The following is a 12,500-nucleotide window of genomic DNA, read 5'->3' as shown; positions in this document are numbered from 1 at the left end:
GGCAGGTTCCAGCGTCCGCCGGTGATCCGGCTGGGGGGCGACTCGGTGAAGGCCGTCGGCGTGGCGAAGCTGCTCGGCGTGGTGCTGGACGAGCGCGGCACGTTTGCGGAACACGCGCAAGACATCGGCGACAGAGGTGCAAGGTGCTTCGGGAAGATGGCTAGAGTGTCTGCCTCCAACTGGGGTATCAGATACCCGGCGCTCCGGTTGTTATACTACGGAACATTTGTCGCGACCATTACGTACGCGGCTGCGGTGTGGTATGGCAGATCTCTTGCGTTTGTGGTGGCGAGTCGGCTGCTGCGGGCCCAGAGGTCTGCGTTGGTGCTCTTGACGAAGGCCTATCGGACGACAAGCACGCCGGCGCTGGCCGTCCTGGGCGGCGTGCTGCCGGCGGATCTCGAAGTGTACCGTGCGGGCAAGATTCAGGCGACGAAAAGGGAAACGGCCAAGGGAGAGGTCAATGACCTAAAGCGTAGGGTCCACTCCGAGGTGGTTGACAAGTGGCAGGAGCGCTGGGAGGTCGAGGAGAGGGGGCGCGACCTGCAGCGCTTCTTCCCTTGCGTCAGGGGTAGACTTCGCGCGGCGTGGGTAGCGCCCGACTACTTCACGTCGCAGCTTTTGGCAGGTCACGGCGCGTTCAACGGCCGCCTGCGGGACCTTGGTCTCAAAGAGGTCGGGACGTGCCCGTGCGGGCTTGCGGAGGAGTACAGGGATCACGTCCTATGGGAGTGCGGGCTGTACGATCGGGAGAGGGAGGAGATGCTGGACCGCGTGGTGACGAGCGGGCCGGGACCGGTTTACTTCGCGGATCTCGTGGCCTCGGAGGCGAACTATGCCGCGTTCAGTAGATTCGCACGCGCCTGGCATCGCGCGAGAAGCGAGATAGATGCCGAGGAGAAGGGACTGAGGCGAGCACTGCACGAGCAATACACGACGGGACGCGACGCTGACGTGGAAAGATCGACACCGACGACGAGCCGTTCTCTTGTGTTGTCCGCAGCCCCCCGGGGGGAGAATGCGCCTCGCGCAGCCCTCTCGAGAGAGAGGGAGAATGCGCACGGGACAGAAATTGCGTAAATTTGTAGGGAGTCAAGAGAGTGCGCCGGTGACGATGCACAGAGTGCGTAAAGACTCACCGGCGCATCTCCCATTGATTCGGTCGAGACCCGGTCCGCATGACCGCGAGGTCGGAAGGACCATGGGAAGGTTGGTGGGTTATGTCCCTATCTACTGGATAGGGATGAGATAGCCCCACACCTGGAGCACTTGGAACGAGTGCTGGAAGCGCTTCGAGGAAAATGCGTGGTCATAGGTGTCGACACAAACACCCACTCTCAGCTGTGGTACAGTCGCGAGGACCAGTGTGAAGGAAGAGGTAGAGTGGCAGAGCAGCGTAGGACGGCTATGGAGAGTTTCGTGCTGTCGTGGGGTCTCCTGGTCCACAACGTCCAAGGCCAACCGGACACCTTTAGTTCACCGAATGGGAGCTCCAACATTGACGCGACTCTGGGAACGAGAGGAGTTCGGATCGACGGATGGACCGTGCACGCCGATCTCAGCGCGAGTGACCACCGCCTGATTACGTTTGTGATCCATCTCGGATCAGCTAGTTCCTCGGGACAACTGCATCAGGCGCGTAGCAGTGAACAGGGCATGGAGCCGATAAGGTTTCGTGACCGCGGGGTGGATTGGGACCGGTTCCGCTCGGACTTAACGTTGCGCGTGGGCAGGATAACGTTTAACGCTCCTGCTCAGGCTATTTGTTCGGCGTTTACTTCCGCTGTCGTGACTTCGGCGGAGAAATGTTTGGGGGTGGTGAAGCCTAAACGGCATGGGGGCTACGAGTGGTGGTCGGGTGAACTGGACGGCCTCCGCAGGCAGCATAATAAATTTCGTCGGGAGTGGCAACAGGCAAGGCGCGCGGGCGGCCTGTGCGAAGAGATTGCGCGAAAACGCTTTCATCTTGCCCGTACTAGGTACCGGAAGGCAATGCGGAATGCCGAAACCGAGCACTACAGAAGAATTTCCGACTCTGGGAATGAAGATCCCTGGGGAATGGCGTACCGGCTCGCTAGCGGGCGCGTGCGCCCACCCTCGGGAGTAGTAAACGGTATGAAGCTATCGCAGGGATTTGCTACGAACATGGAGGAAGCGATGTCTGGAGTTCTGGCGATCATGTACCCGGACGATGATGTGGCGGTCGATTCGCCGTACCACTCAAGGGTACGCCTTGCCGCCGCTTTCGCGCCGTCGGGAAAAGACGTGGACATAGTGGACAGGTCAGCACTCGATAGGATCGTGAAGAGCCTACCTAATAAATGTCCGGGGCTAGACGGTATCACGGCGAGGATTGCCAAGGTCGTTTGGAATGTGGCCGCGTCGGAAATGATGTATATTTACAGCAAGTGTGTCCGAGAAGGCGTGTTTCCAGACGTTTGGAAGATCGGAAGGCTGGTTGTTATACCGAAGGGCAATGGGAGACCACTCACGGACCCGAAAGCGTACAGGCCCGTTACGCTTCTGTCGGTACTGGGGAAGATCCTGGAGAGGCTGATCTGCGAGTGTACACCGGGCCTATACGGCCGTATATCGCCCAATCAGCACGGATTCATGCACGGGAAGTCGACGGTGACTGCTTTGAGCAGAGTATTGGACGTCGTGCGAGAGACGAACCACAAGTACGTCCAGGCCATCCTATTGGATATCTCGGGCGCGTTCGATAACGCATGGTGGCCGATGGTCCTGGTCAAGTTTAAGCAGGGCGGTTGTCCTCGCAACGTTTATAGACTGCTGTGTTCGTACTTTACCGGTAGAAGGGTGGGGATGTTCGCGAATAACGTGTCCGTCTGGAAGAACTCTACCATGGGTTGCCCACAGGGCTCTGTTTTAGGGCCGACACTGTGGAACATTCTGGTGGACGATTTGTTGCGGATGGCGGTGCCCCCAGGAGTAGAGCTGGTAGCGTACGCGGACGACGTCACGGTCTTGATCGAGGCGAACTCCCGGGCGGACATCGAGTGGAAGGCGGCGACCACTCTTCAACTGGCGCTCGAATGGGGCCAGCGGAATAGGCTGTCGTTTTCGTCTTCGAAAACGCAGTCTATAACATTGAAGGGCAGGTTCCAGCGTCCGCCGGTGATCCGGCTGGGGGGCGACTCGGTGAAGGCCGTCGGCGTGGCGAAGCTGCTCGGCGTGGTGCTGGACGAGCGCGGCACGTTTGCGGAACACGCGCAAGACATCGGCGACAGAGGTGCAAGGTGCTTCGGGAAGATGGCTAGAGTGTCTGCCTCCAACTGGGGTATCAGATACCCGGCGCTCCGGTTGTTATACTACGGAACATTTGTCGCGACCATTACGTACGCGGCTGCGGTGTGGTATGGCAGATCTCTTGCGTTTGTGGTGGCGAGTCGGCTGCTGCGGGCCCAGAGGTCTGCGTTGGTGCTCTTGACGAAGGCCTATCGGACGACAAGCACGCCGGCGCTGGCCGTCCTGGGCGGCGTGCTGCCGGCGGATCTCGAAGTGTACCGTGCGGGCAAGATTCAGGCGACGAAAAGGGAAACGGCCAAGGGAGAGGTCAATGACCTAAAGCGTAGGGTCCACTCCGAGGTGGTTGACAAGTGGCAGGAGCGCTGGGAGGTCGAGGAGAGGGGGCGCGACCTGCAGCGCTTCTTCCCTTGCGTCAGGGGTAGACTTCGCGCGGCGTGGGTAGCGCCCGACTACTTCACGTCGCAGCTTTTGGCAGGTCACGGCGCGTTCAACGGCCACCTGCGGGACCTTGGTCTCAAAGAGGTCGGGACGTGCCCGTGCGGGCTTGCGGAGGAGTACAGGGATCACGTCCTATGGGAGTGCGGGCTGTACGATCGGGAGAGGGAGGAGATGCTGGACCGCGTGGTGACGAGCGGGCCGGGACCGGTTTACTTCGCGGATCTCGTGGCCTCGGAGGCGAACTATGCCGCGTTCAGTAGATTCGCACGCGCCTGGCATCGCGCGAGAAGCGAGATAGATGCCGAGGAGAAGGGACTGAGGCGAGCACTGCACGAGCAATACACGACGGGACGCGACGCTGACGTGGAAAGATCGACACCGACGACGAGCCGTTCTCTTGTGTTGTCCGCAGCCCCCCGGGGGGAGAATGCGCCTCGCGCAGCCCTCTCGAGAGAGAGGGAGAATGCGCACGGGACAGAAATTGCGTAAATTTGTAGGGAGTCAAGAGAGTGCGCCGGTGACGATGCACAGAGTGCGTATAGACTCACCGGCGCATCTCCCATTGATTCGGTCGAGACCCGGTCCGCATGACCGCGAGGTCGGAAGGACCATGGGAAGGTTGGTGGGTTATGTCCCTATCTACTATCTAGCGAAACCACAGCCAAGGGAACGGGCTTGGGAGAATCAGCGGGGAAAGAAGACCCTGTTGAGCTTGACTCTAGTCTGGCATTGTAAGGAGACATGAGAGGTGTAGCATAAGTGGGAGATCGTTCGCGGTCGTCGCTGAAAAACCACTACTTTCATTGTTTCATTACTTACTCGGTTGGGCGGAAGCGGTGCGCGGTCGATTTTGCAATCGGCTCGCGTACGGTGTTTCGTTCCAAGCGTGTAGAGTGGCGACGTGGCGCTCGTCGCTCGTCGCCGTTCAACTCCCGCGTGATCCGGTTCGAGGACACTGCCAGGCGGGGAGTTTGACTGGGGCGGTACATCTGTCAAAGAATAACGCAGGTGTCCTAAGGCCAGCTCAGCGAGGACAGAAACCTCGCGTAGAGCAAAAGGGCAAAAGCTGGCTTGATCCAGATGTTCAGTACGCATAGGGACTGCGAAAGCACGGCCTATCGATCCTTTAGTATAAAGAGTTTTTAGCAAGAGGTGCCAGAAAAGTTACCACAGGGATAACTGGCTTGTGGCGGCCAAGCGTTCATAGCGACGTTGCTTTTTGATCCTTCGATGTCGGCTCTTCCTATCATTGCGAAGCAAAATTCGCCAAGCGTTGGATTGTTCACCCATCAAAAGGGAACGTGAGCTGGGTTTAGACCGTCGTGAGACAGGTTAGTTTTACCCTACTGATGGCGTGTCGTTGCGATAGTAATACTGCTCAGTACGAGAGGAACCGCAGTTTCGGACATTTGGTTCATGCACTCGGCCGAGCGGCCGGTGGTGCGAAGCTACCATCCGCGGGATTATGCCTGAACGCCTCTAAGGCCGAAGCCAGCCTAGCCGAATCCGGCAAGGATATTCTCACTGTGGAGCCCCGAGTGTCGGGAGGCTCTAAACAATGTGATTTTACTAGTCGCGCGTCACTCGTGACGCGCGACGTCGGAGCCCATTTGGAACGCGACGATCGGTGCGAGCGGTCTTAACACGTGCACTACGGCGTCGAAGTTTCGAATACAACTCAGTTCGATGTCGGGGCTCGGAATAGTCTGTAGACGACTTACGTTCCTGGCGGGGTGTTGTGCTCGGTAGAGCAGCGTCGTGCTGCGATCTGTTGAGACTCAGCCCTACGCCAGGTGATTCGTCCGAGGACGAGATCGGTGGTTATTACGCGTTGTTTGTTCGCTCTTGTGAGGCGGCGGGGCGTGTGTCGTCCGTCGTCTCTTTGTTGGCGGCCGCGGTGGTGTTTGATTATTTTTAATTATCAACATCGTGTGTGTGTCCAACCGATGAGAGACGACGACACGAAGTATAACACAACAAACAAACAATCAATCAATAATCAATTATATAATATAAAAAATATTATATTTTTGTAAACTCTATTAAACAAAACAAAACGATACATAGTTTTGATTAACAGGAGAGTTTTTATTTTTAAATATTCAATTTTAACTAGAAACGTATCGCTGTCGCTAACAAAACCCCGCTAGTTACAACACACATATAATTGACAGAGTTGTAGATATCGTGCCGTTGAGCGGCATCTTGTCGCGTCGCGTGGCGATCTTGTACGAGAAACATTCGGCGCGAAGCTGCCGACCGGCCGGTCGGTCGCGCGTCGCTCTTGTACGAGAAACATTTTCTATTTTGTATTGTAAAACACGCAACGCACAATAAATATATAAAAAATACATACATAAATACATATATACATACACACATACAAAATGATAAAAATTCATTTTGCATCATATTAAAAATAAAAAAATAAAAAATATTAATATACAAACCTAAACCTAACCTAACCTAACCGAACAATGGATGATAATTGGTTTTTGTACTGCTCCGACGCTACGGGAAATGCAGCCCCTCCACCCTTGCGTACCAAAAGCGCAGGGCATTTTATTCAAGCCTACGCAGCCTCGGCTTTTTTGGTCGCCTTCGGCGACCAGCCTCAGCCGCTACGGCTTGCATGATGCCCGCGCTTTGGGTACGGCGGGTGAGGGCTGCTCTCCCTGCGCGCCTCCGAGCTTTTATATACACTCTAGGGGTAGGGCAGACAAGACCGCGTGGATAGTGGGGCGCTCTGATTCGGTTTTGGGTACTTTTTGGATATTCAATAAGTAAGTAAGTAAGTAAGTAAGTAAACACTCAATTCTCACTCAAGAATTACAATATAATACACAAAATTTACAACTTACAAACAATGAAATGAATGATCTTTTTCTCGTATGCATCGCAAATGATCGATACTTTCAAAATAATCTGAACCCTTACACTTAGTCAACTCAAAGTGATTGACGTTTGACATCAATTTTATGTCGGTTTTATGAAATAGATTTTGGTCGGCGGTCGGTAACGGCCATATATGTCTTATATATCAATTTGTATGAAAAAGTTTCAAAAAAAAAAAAAAAAAACTCAATCAACTAAGTAAGTAAGTAAGTAAGCAAGCACTTAAGTTTCTTTTAGTGAGTACTATCTAGAATAATTAAAAATATCGACATTTAAATCGACGGTCCCTATTTGGAAGGTTAACCTATAGCCCTAATAATAATTATATTATTATGATTATGACAATGTTGATGTTGTTGCACTAGACACACCATAATAAACCATAAATAGTTTTTCTTACCAGAAGAGTTTTTATTTTTAAATATTCAATTTTAACTAGAAACGTATCGCTATCGCTAACAAAACCCCACACCACACACCACCACACGTTACACACATATACTTGACAGAGTAGATACTATCTACATATATATCGACAGAGTTGTAGATATCGTGCCGTTGAACGGCATCTTGTCGCGTCGCGTGGCGATCTTGTACGAGAAACATTTTCCTCTGACATTGTATCGGAATAATTATTATAATTCATTATTATACATACATACATACATACATACATACATACATACATACATACATACATATTATTAATAAATATAATTGTTTTTTTTGTTTTTTCTTTTCTTCAAATAAACCCACATTGCCATTTCTCTGAGCGTGTGCTGCGAGCTTCAACGAGAAACATTCGGCGCGAAACTGTCGAGCGGCCGGCCGTCGCGCGCCGCACCTGTACGAGAAACATTTTCCTCTGACGTTGCATCGGAATAATTATTATAATTCATTATTATACATACATACATACATACATACATACATACATACATATTATTAATAAATATAATTGTTTTTTTTGTTTTTTCTTTTCTTCAAATAAACCCACATTGCCATTTCTCTGAGCGTGTGCTGCGAGCTTCAACGAGAAACATTCGGCGCGAAACTGTCGAGCGGCCGGCCGTCGCGCGCCGCACCTGTACGAGAAACATTTTCCTCTGACGTTGCATCGGAATAATTATTATAATTCATTATTATACATACATACATACATACATACATACATACATATTATTAATAAATTAATTGTTTTTTTTTTTTTTTTTTTTTTTTCTTCAAATAAACCCACATTGCCATTTCTCTGAGCGTGTGCTGCGAGCTTCAACGAGAAACATTCGGCGCGAAACTGTCGAGCGGCCGGCCGTCGCGCGCCGCACCTGTACGAGAAACATTTTCCTCTGACGTTGCATCGGAATAATTATTATAATTCATTACTATACATACATACATACATACATACATACATACATACATACATACATACATACATATTATTAATAAATATAATTGTTTTTTTTGTTTTTTCTTTTCTTCAAATAAACCCACATTGCCATTTCTCTGAGCGTGTGCTGCGAGCTTCAACGAGAAACATTCGGCGCGAAACTGTCGAGCGGCCGGCCGTCGCGCGCCGCACCTGTACGAGAAACATTTTCCTCTGACGTTGCATCGGAATAATTATTATAATTCATTATTATACATACATACATACATACATACATACATACATACATATTATTAATAAATATAATTGTTTTTTTTGTTTTTTTTTTTCTTCAAATAAACCCACATTGCCATTTCTCTGAGCGTGTGCTGCGAGCTTCAACGAGAAACATTCGGCGCGAAACTGTCGAGCGGCCGGCCGTCGCGCGCCGCACCTGTACGAGAAACATTTTCCTCTGACGTTGCATCGGAATAATTATTATAATTCATTATTATACATACATACATACATACATACATACATACATACATACATATTATTAATAAATTAATTGTTTTTTTTTTTTTTTTTTTTTTTCTTCAAATAAACCCACATTGCCATTTCTCTGAGCGTGTGCTGCGAGCTTCAACGAGAAACATATCTATCAATACAAATGTCTATGCAAAAAAAAGAAAACAAACAAAATCATATCAGTCAATAAAATAAATAATAATATTTTTTTACTACTACTACTAGTACTACTACGTGCTACTACTGCACGCCAATACACATACATAATAAAATGAAAAATCGTCTCTCTCTCGCTCGCTCTACGAGAAACATTCGACGTCCGCTCCAATGCCGACGCGGACTATTGCTCTCGGTATAGATGTGGAGCGAAACAGTCGTGCGCACAGCGTCGACTCGTTCTCGTTGCCGCGCGTCGTTCGTCTCAAATAGACACGAACGACGGACGAGAGAGAATGTGTTCTTGTTTTTGTGTTTGTGCGAAGTGTGAGAATATTATATACATATATTCGCGCATGGATGATATAGATATGGGTATGGATTTTCGGAGGAAATTATATCAAATTCGTATTTCGAATGCGAGACCGCCGAGATCTTTCCCAGCTCTCTCTCTCTCTGTGTGTGTGGTGTATAGTACATTTTATATATCTCTCTTGTGTCAACACAAAATAACAAAGAATATACATACTACTCCTCCTCATATTTTATATAATATAATATAAAATTATATTATAGCACCGCGTTCGCAGACCGTATGGTGATGTTACCAATCGACCAAGATTTGGGACCGTCTCCCCCGGTGTTATCTGTGATGTTAAAAGAATACGCTTCTAGGCACACCTCAACGCAGGGCGCCTAGCGTGTTCGACACGTGCGCGGTCGCCACGGCGACCGTATATGGAAAGAATGTATAAAAGAGGACGCACACGCGCCCATCGTCGAAACGGTGTGCGCAGCGTCGTGTTGGAATTTATCCCTCAAGCTCCGGGCGTTGATCGTATCTAGTGCGAATCATGCGTGTGTGTGCGCATGTAATTGCCAGCCGAGTTTTAATATGTTTACAATAACGTATTGAATAAAAATTGAGAAGTTGCGTTTAGATGAATGTTCAATTTTCAAATTGTCACAACATCGATTCCCGCCCGCGGGGTCGTGTTCGTTGCAGTTTTATGTCCCTCACAGTGGTCGAGCATCGTTGTACATCACCTCGTTGCGAGATCGTGACGGGACGGCCGCTCGTAGACCGGTCAAAGTTAGTCTATCGATATGAAGCGCGAACGTCGCGTCGCGTGCAAATTCGACGCGTTACGTTCACGCGTGTCGAGAAGGCGCGCGCGCAAGCGCGCGCCCCTCGACGCCGCCGAGCCAGCGGCTCGCCGAAGCCGCGTGACCGCGGTGTAGGCGTGTCGTTTGCGTAAGCAGCTCCCTGGTTGATCCTGCCAGTAGTTATATGCTTGTCTCAAAGATTAAGCCATGCATGTCTCAGTGCAAGCCGTATTAAGGCGATACCGCGAATGGCTCAATATATCAGTTTTGGTTCCTTAGATCTTACTCAGTTACTTGGATAACTGTGGTAATTCTAGAGCTAATACATGCAATCAGAACTCTGACCAGTGATGGGATGAGTGCTTTTATTAGATCAAAACCAATCGGCGGAGGGCCATGCGTCCGAAGTCGTTAATTTTGATGAATCTGGATAACTTTTGCCGATCGCACGGTCCAGTACCGGCGACGCATCTTTCAAATGTCTGCCTTATCAACTTTCGATGGTAGTTTCTGCGACTACCATGGTTGTCACGGGTAACGGGGAATCAGGGTTCGATTCCGGAGAGGGAGCCTGAGAAACGGCTACCACATCCAAGGAAGGCAGCAGGCGCGCAAATTACCCACTCCCGGCACGGGGAGGTAGTGACGAAAAATAACGATACGGGACTCTTACGAGGCCTCGTAATCGGAATGAGTACACTTTAAATATTTTAACGAGGAACAATTGGAGGGCAAGTCTGGTGCCAGCAGCCGCGGTAATTCCAGCTCCAATAGCGTATACTAAAATTGTTGCGGTTAAAAAGCTCGTAGTTGCATTTGTGCGCCGCGCTGTCGGTGCACCGCATCCGCGGTGATACTGACACGTCTGCGGAGCATATCGTCGGTGAGCCGGCGGTAAAACGCCGGTTCAATATCAAAATCCTATCGCGGTGCTCTTCGGTGAGTGTCGAGGTGGGCCGACAATTTTACTTTGAACAAATTAGAGTGCTCAAAGCGGGCTCAAAATGCCGCTTGAATATTTCGTGCATGGAATAATAGAATATGATCTCGGTTCTATTTTGTTGGTTTTCAGAACTCCGAGGTAATGATTAATAGGGATAACTGGGGGCATTCGTATTGCGACGTTAGAGGTGAAATTCTTGGATCGTCGCAAGACGAACATCAGCGAAAGCATTTGCCAAAGGTGTTTTCATCAATCAAGAACGAAAGTTAGAGGTTCGAAGGCGATTAGATACCGCCCTAGTTCTAACCGTAAATATGTCATCTAGCGATCCGCCGACGTTACTACAATGGCTCGGCGGGCAGCTTCCGGGAAACCAAAGATTTTGGACTCCGGGGGGAGTATGGTTGCAAAGCTGAAACTTAAAGGAATTGACGGAAGGGCACCACCAGGAGTGGAGCCTGCGGCTTAATTTGACTCAACACGGGAAATCTCACCAGGCCCGGACACCGGAAGGATTGACAGATTAACAGCTCTTTCTTGATTCGGTGGGTGGTGGTGCATGGCCGTTCTTAGTTGGTGGAGCGATTTGTCTGGTTAATTCCGGTAACGAACGAGACTCTAGCCTGCTAAATAGGCGTCGTCATTCAAGGTGTGCGCGACTCTCGGGGAGCGCAACTCACTGGCGACGTATTAAAATTCTTCTTAGAGGGACCGGCGGCTTCGAGCCGCACGAGATTGAGCAATAACAGGTCTGTGATGCCCTTAGATGTCCTGGGCCGCACGCGCGCTACACTGAAGGAATCAACATGTTCTCCCTGGCCTAGAGGCCCGGGCAACCCGTTGAAACTCCTTCGTGCTGGGGATTGGGGTTTGCAATTATCCCCCATAAACGAGGAATTCCTAGTAAGCGCGAGTCATAAGCTCGCGTTGATTACGTCCCTGCCCTTTGTACACACCGCCCGTCGCTACTACCGATTGAATGATTTAGTGAGGTCTTCGGACCGACACGCGGTGGCCTCACGGCCGTCGGCGTTGCTGGGAAGTTGACCAAACTTGATCATTTAGAGGAAGTAAAAGTCGTAACAAGGTTTCCGTAGGGGAACCTGCGGAAGGATCATTAACGTTGGTTTTTTCTTTTTGTTTTGTTGTTGTCAAAGACTCGCAAAAAAAGAAAAAAATACAAAAAACACGTGAATGATACGAATCAAAATCGAATCCGAGACGGTTGACTCTCTCTCGTCGATTCGCGACGTGTGCGTTGCGACACGCTTTGATTAGCGTTCGCTATCGCCTATTGATACTTTGAAATAATATTTTAATTTTTGTGTACAACCACGCAAATAAAAGAGATTTTCTTTCTTTTCATTTGTCGTACACGTTAATGATAAGTATTATTTTCAAATTTTTTTGTTTAATTTTTTCGCACCTTTTATATTTTCTCATACAAAAACACACACAAAAACAAAACGATTACCCTGAACGGTGGATCACTTGGCTCGCGGGTCGATGAAGAACGCAGTTAACTGCGCGTCATAGTGTGAACTGCAGGACACATTTGAACATCGACATTTCGAACGCACATTGCGGTCCGTGGAGAAATATCCAGGACCACTCCTGTCTGAGGGCCGGCTGCATAAAAACAAAAAGCCACACTGTTCGCGTGACGAGCGGCGATCGCTGCGACTCCGGTCGTAGCGCCGCATCTCTGTCGCGCGTGCAATTGACGGTTTCGCTAGGCCGCCGAGCGGCCGAACGATCCGTTCGAATATATGTTCGATTACGACTCGTCAT

At 49.9% G+C, this 12,500-nt stretch overlaps 2 non-coding genes and 1 pseudogene across 2 annotated transcripts; all 3 read left to right on the top strand.

Moving 5' to 3' along the window:
- LOC123719088 overlaps positions 1–5,510 on the top strand; it is an 8,482-nt pseudogene extending 2,972 nt beyond the window's left edge.
- A 4,413-nt stretch (positions 5,511–9,923) lies between these two features.
- On the top strand, positions 9,924–11,829 carry LOC123719092. Its single transcript, XR_006755157.1, has one exon. It is a non-coding gene; the product is annotated as a small subunit ribosomal RNA (ribosomal RNA).
- Positions 11,830–12,180: 351 nt separating this feature from the next.
- LOC123719089 lies at positions 12,181–12,337 on the top strand. The gene has a single exon (XR_006755154.1). It is a non-coding gene; the product is annotated as a 5.8S ribosomal RNA (ribosomal RNA).
- Positions 12,338–12,500: the final 163 nt, after the last annotated feature.

Source organism: Pieris brassicae, unplaced genomic scaffold (assembly GCF_905147105.1).
Source record: "Pieris brassicae unplaced genomic scaffold, ilPieBrab1.1, whole genome shotgun sequence".
NCBI lineage: Eukaryota > Metazoa > Arthropoda > Insecta > Lepidoptera > Pieridae > Pieris > Pieris brassicae.
Note: the sequence above shows the minus strand (reverse complement) of the source record. Positions and strands in the feature narration are given on the sequence as shown.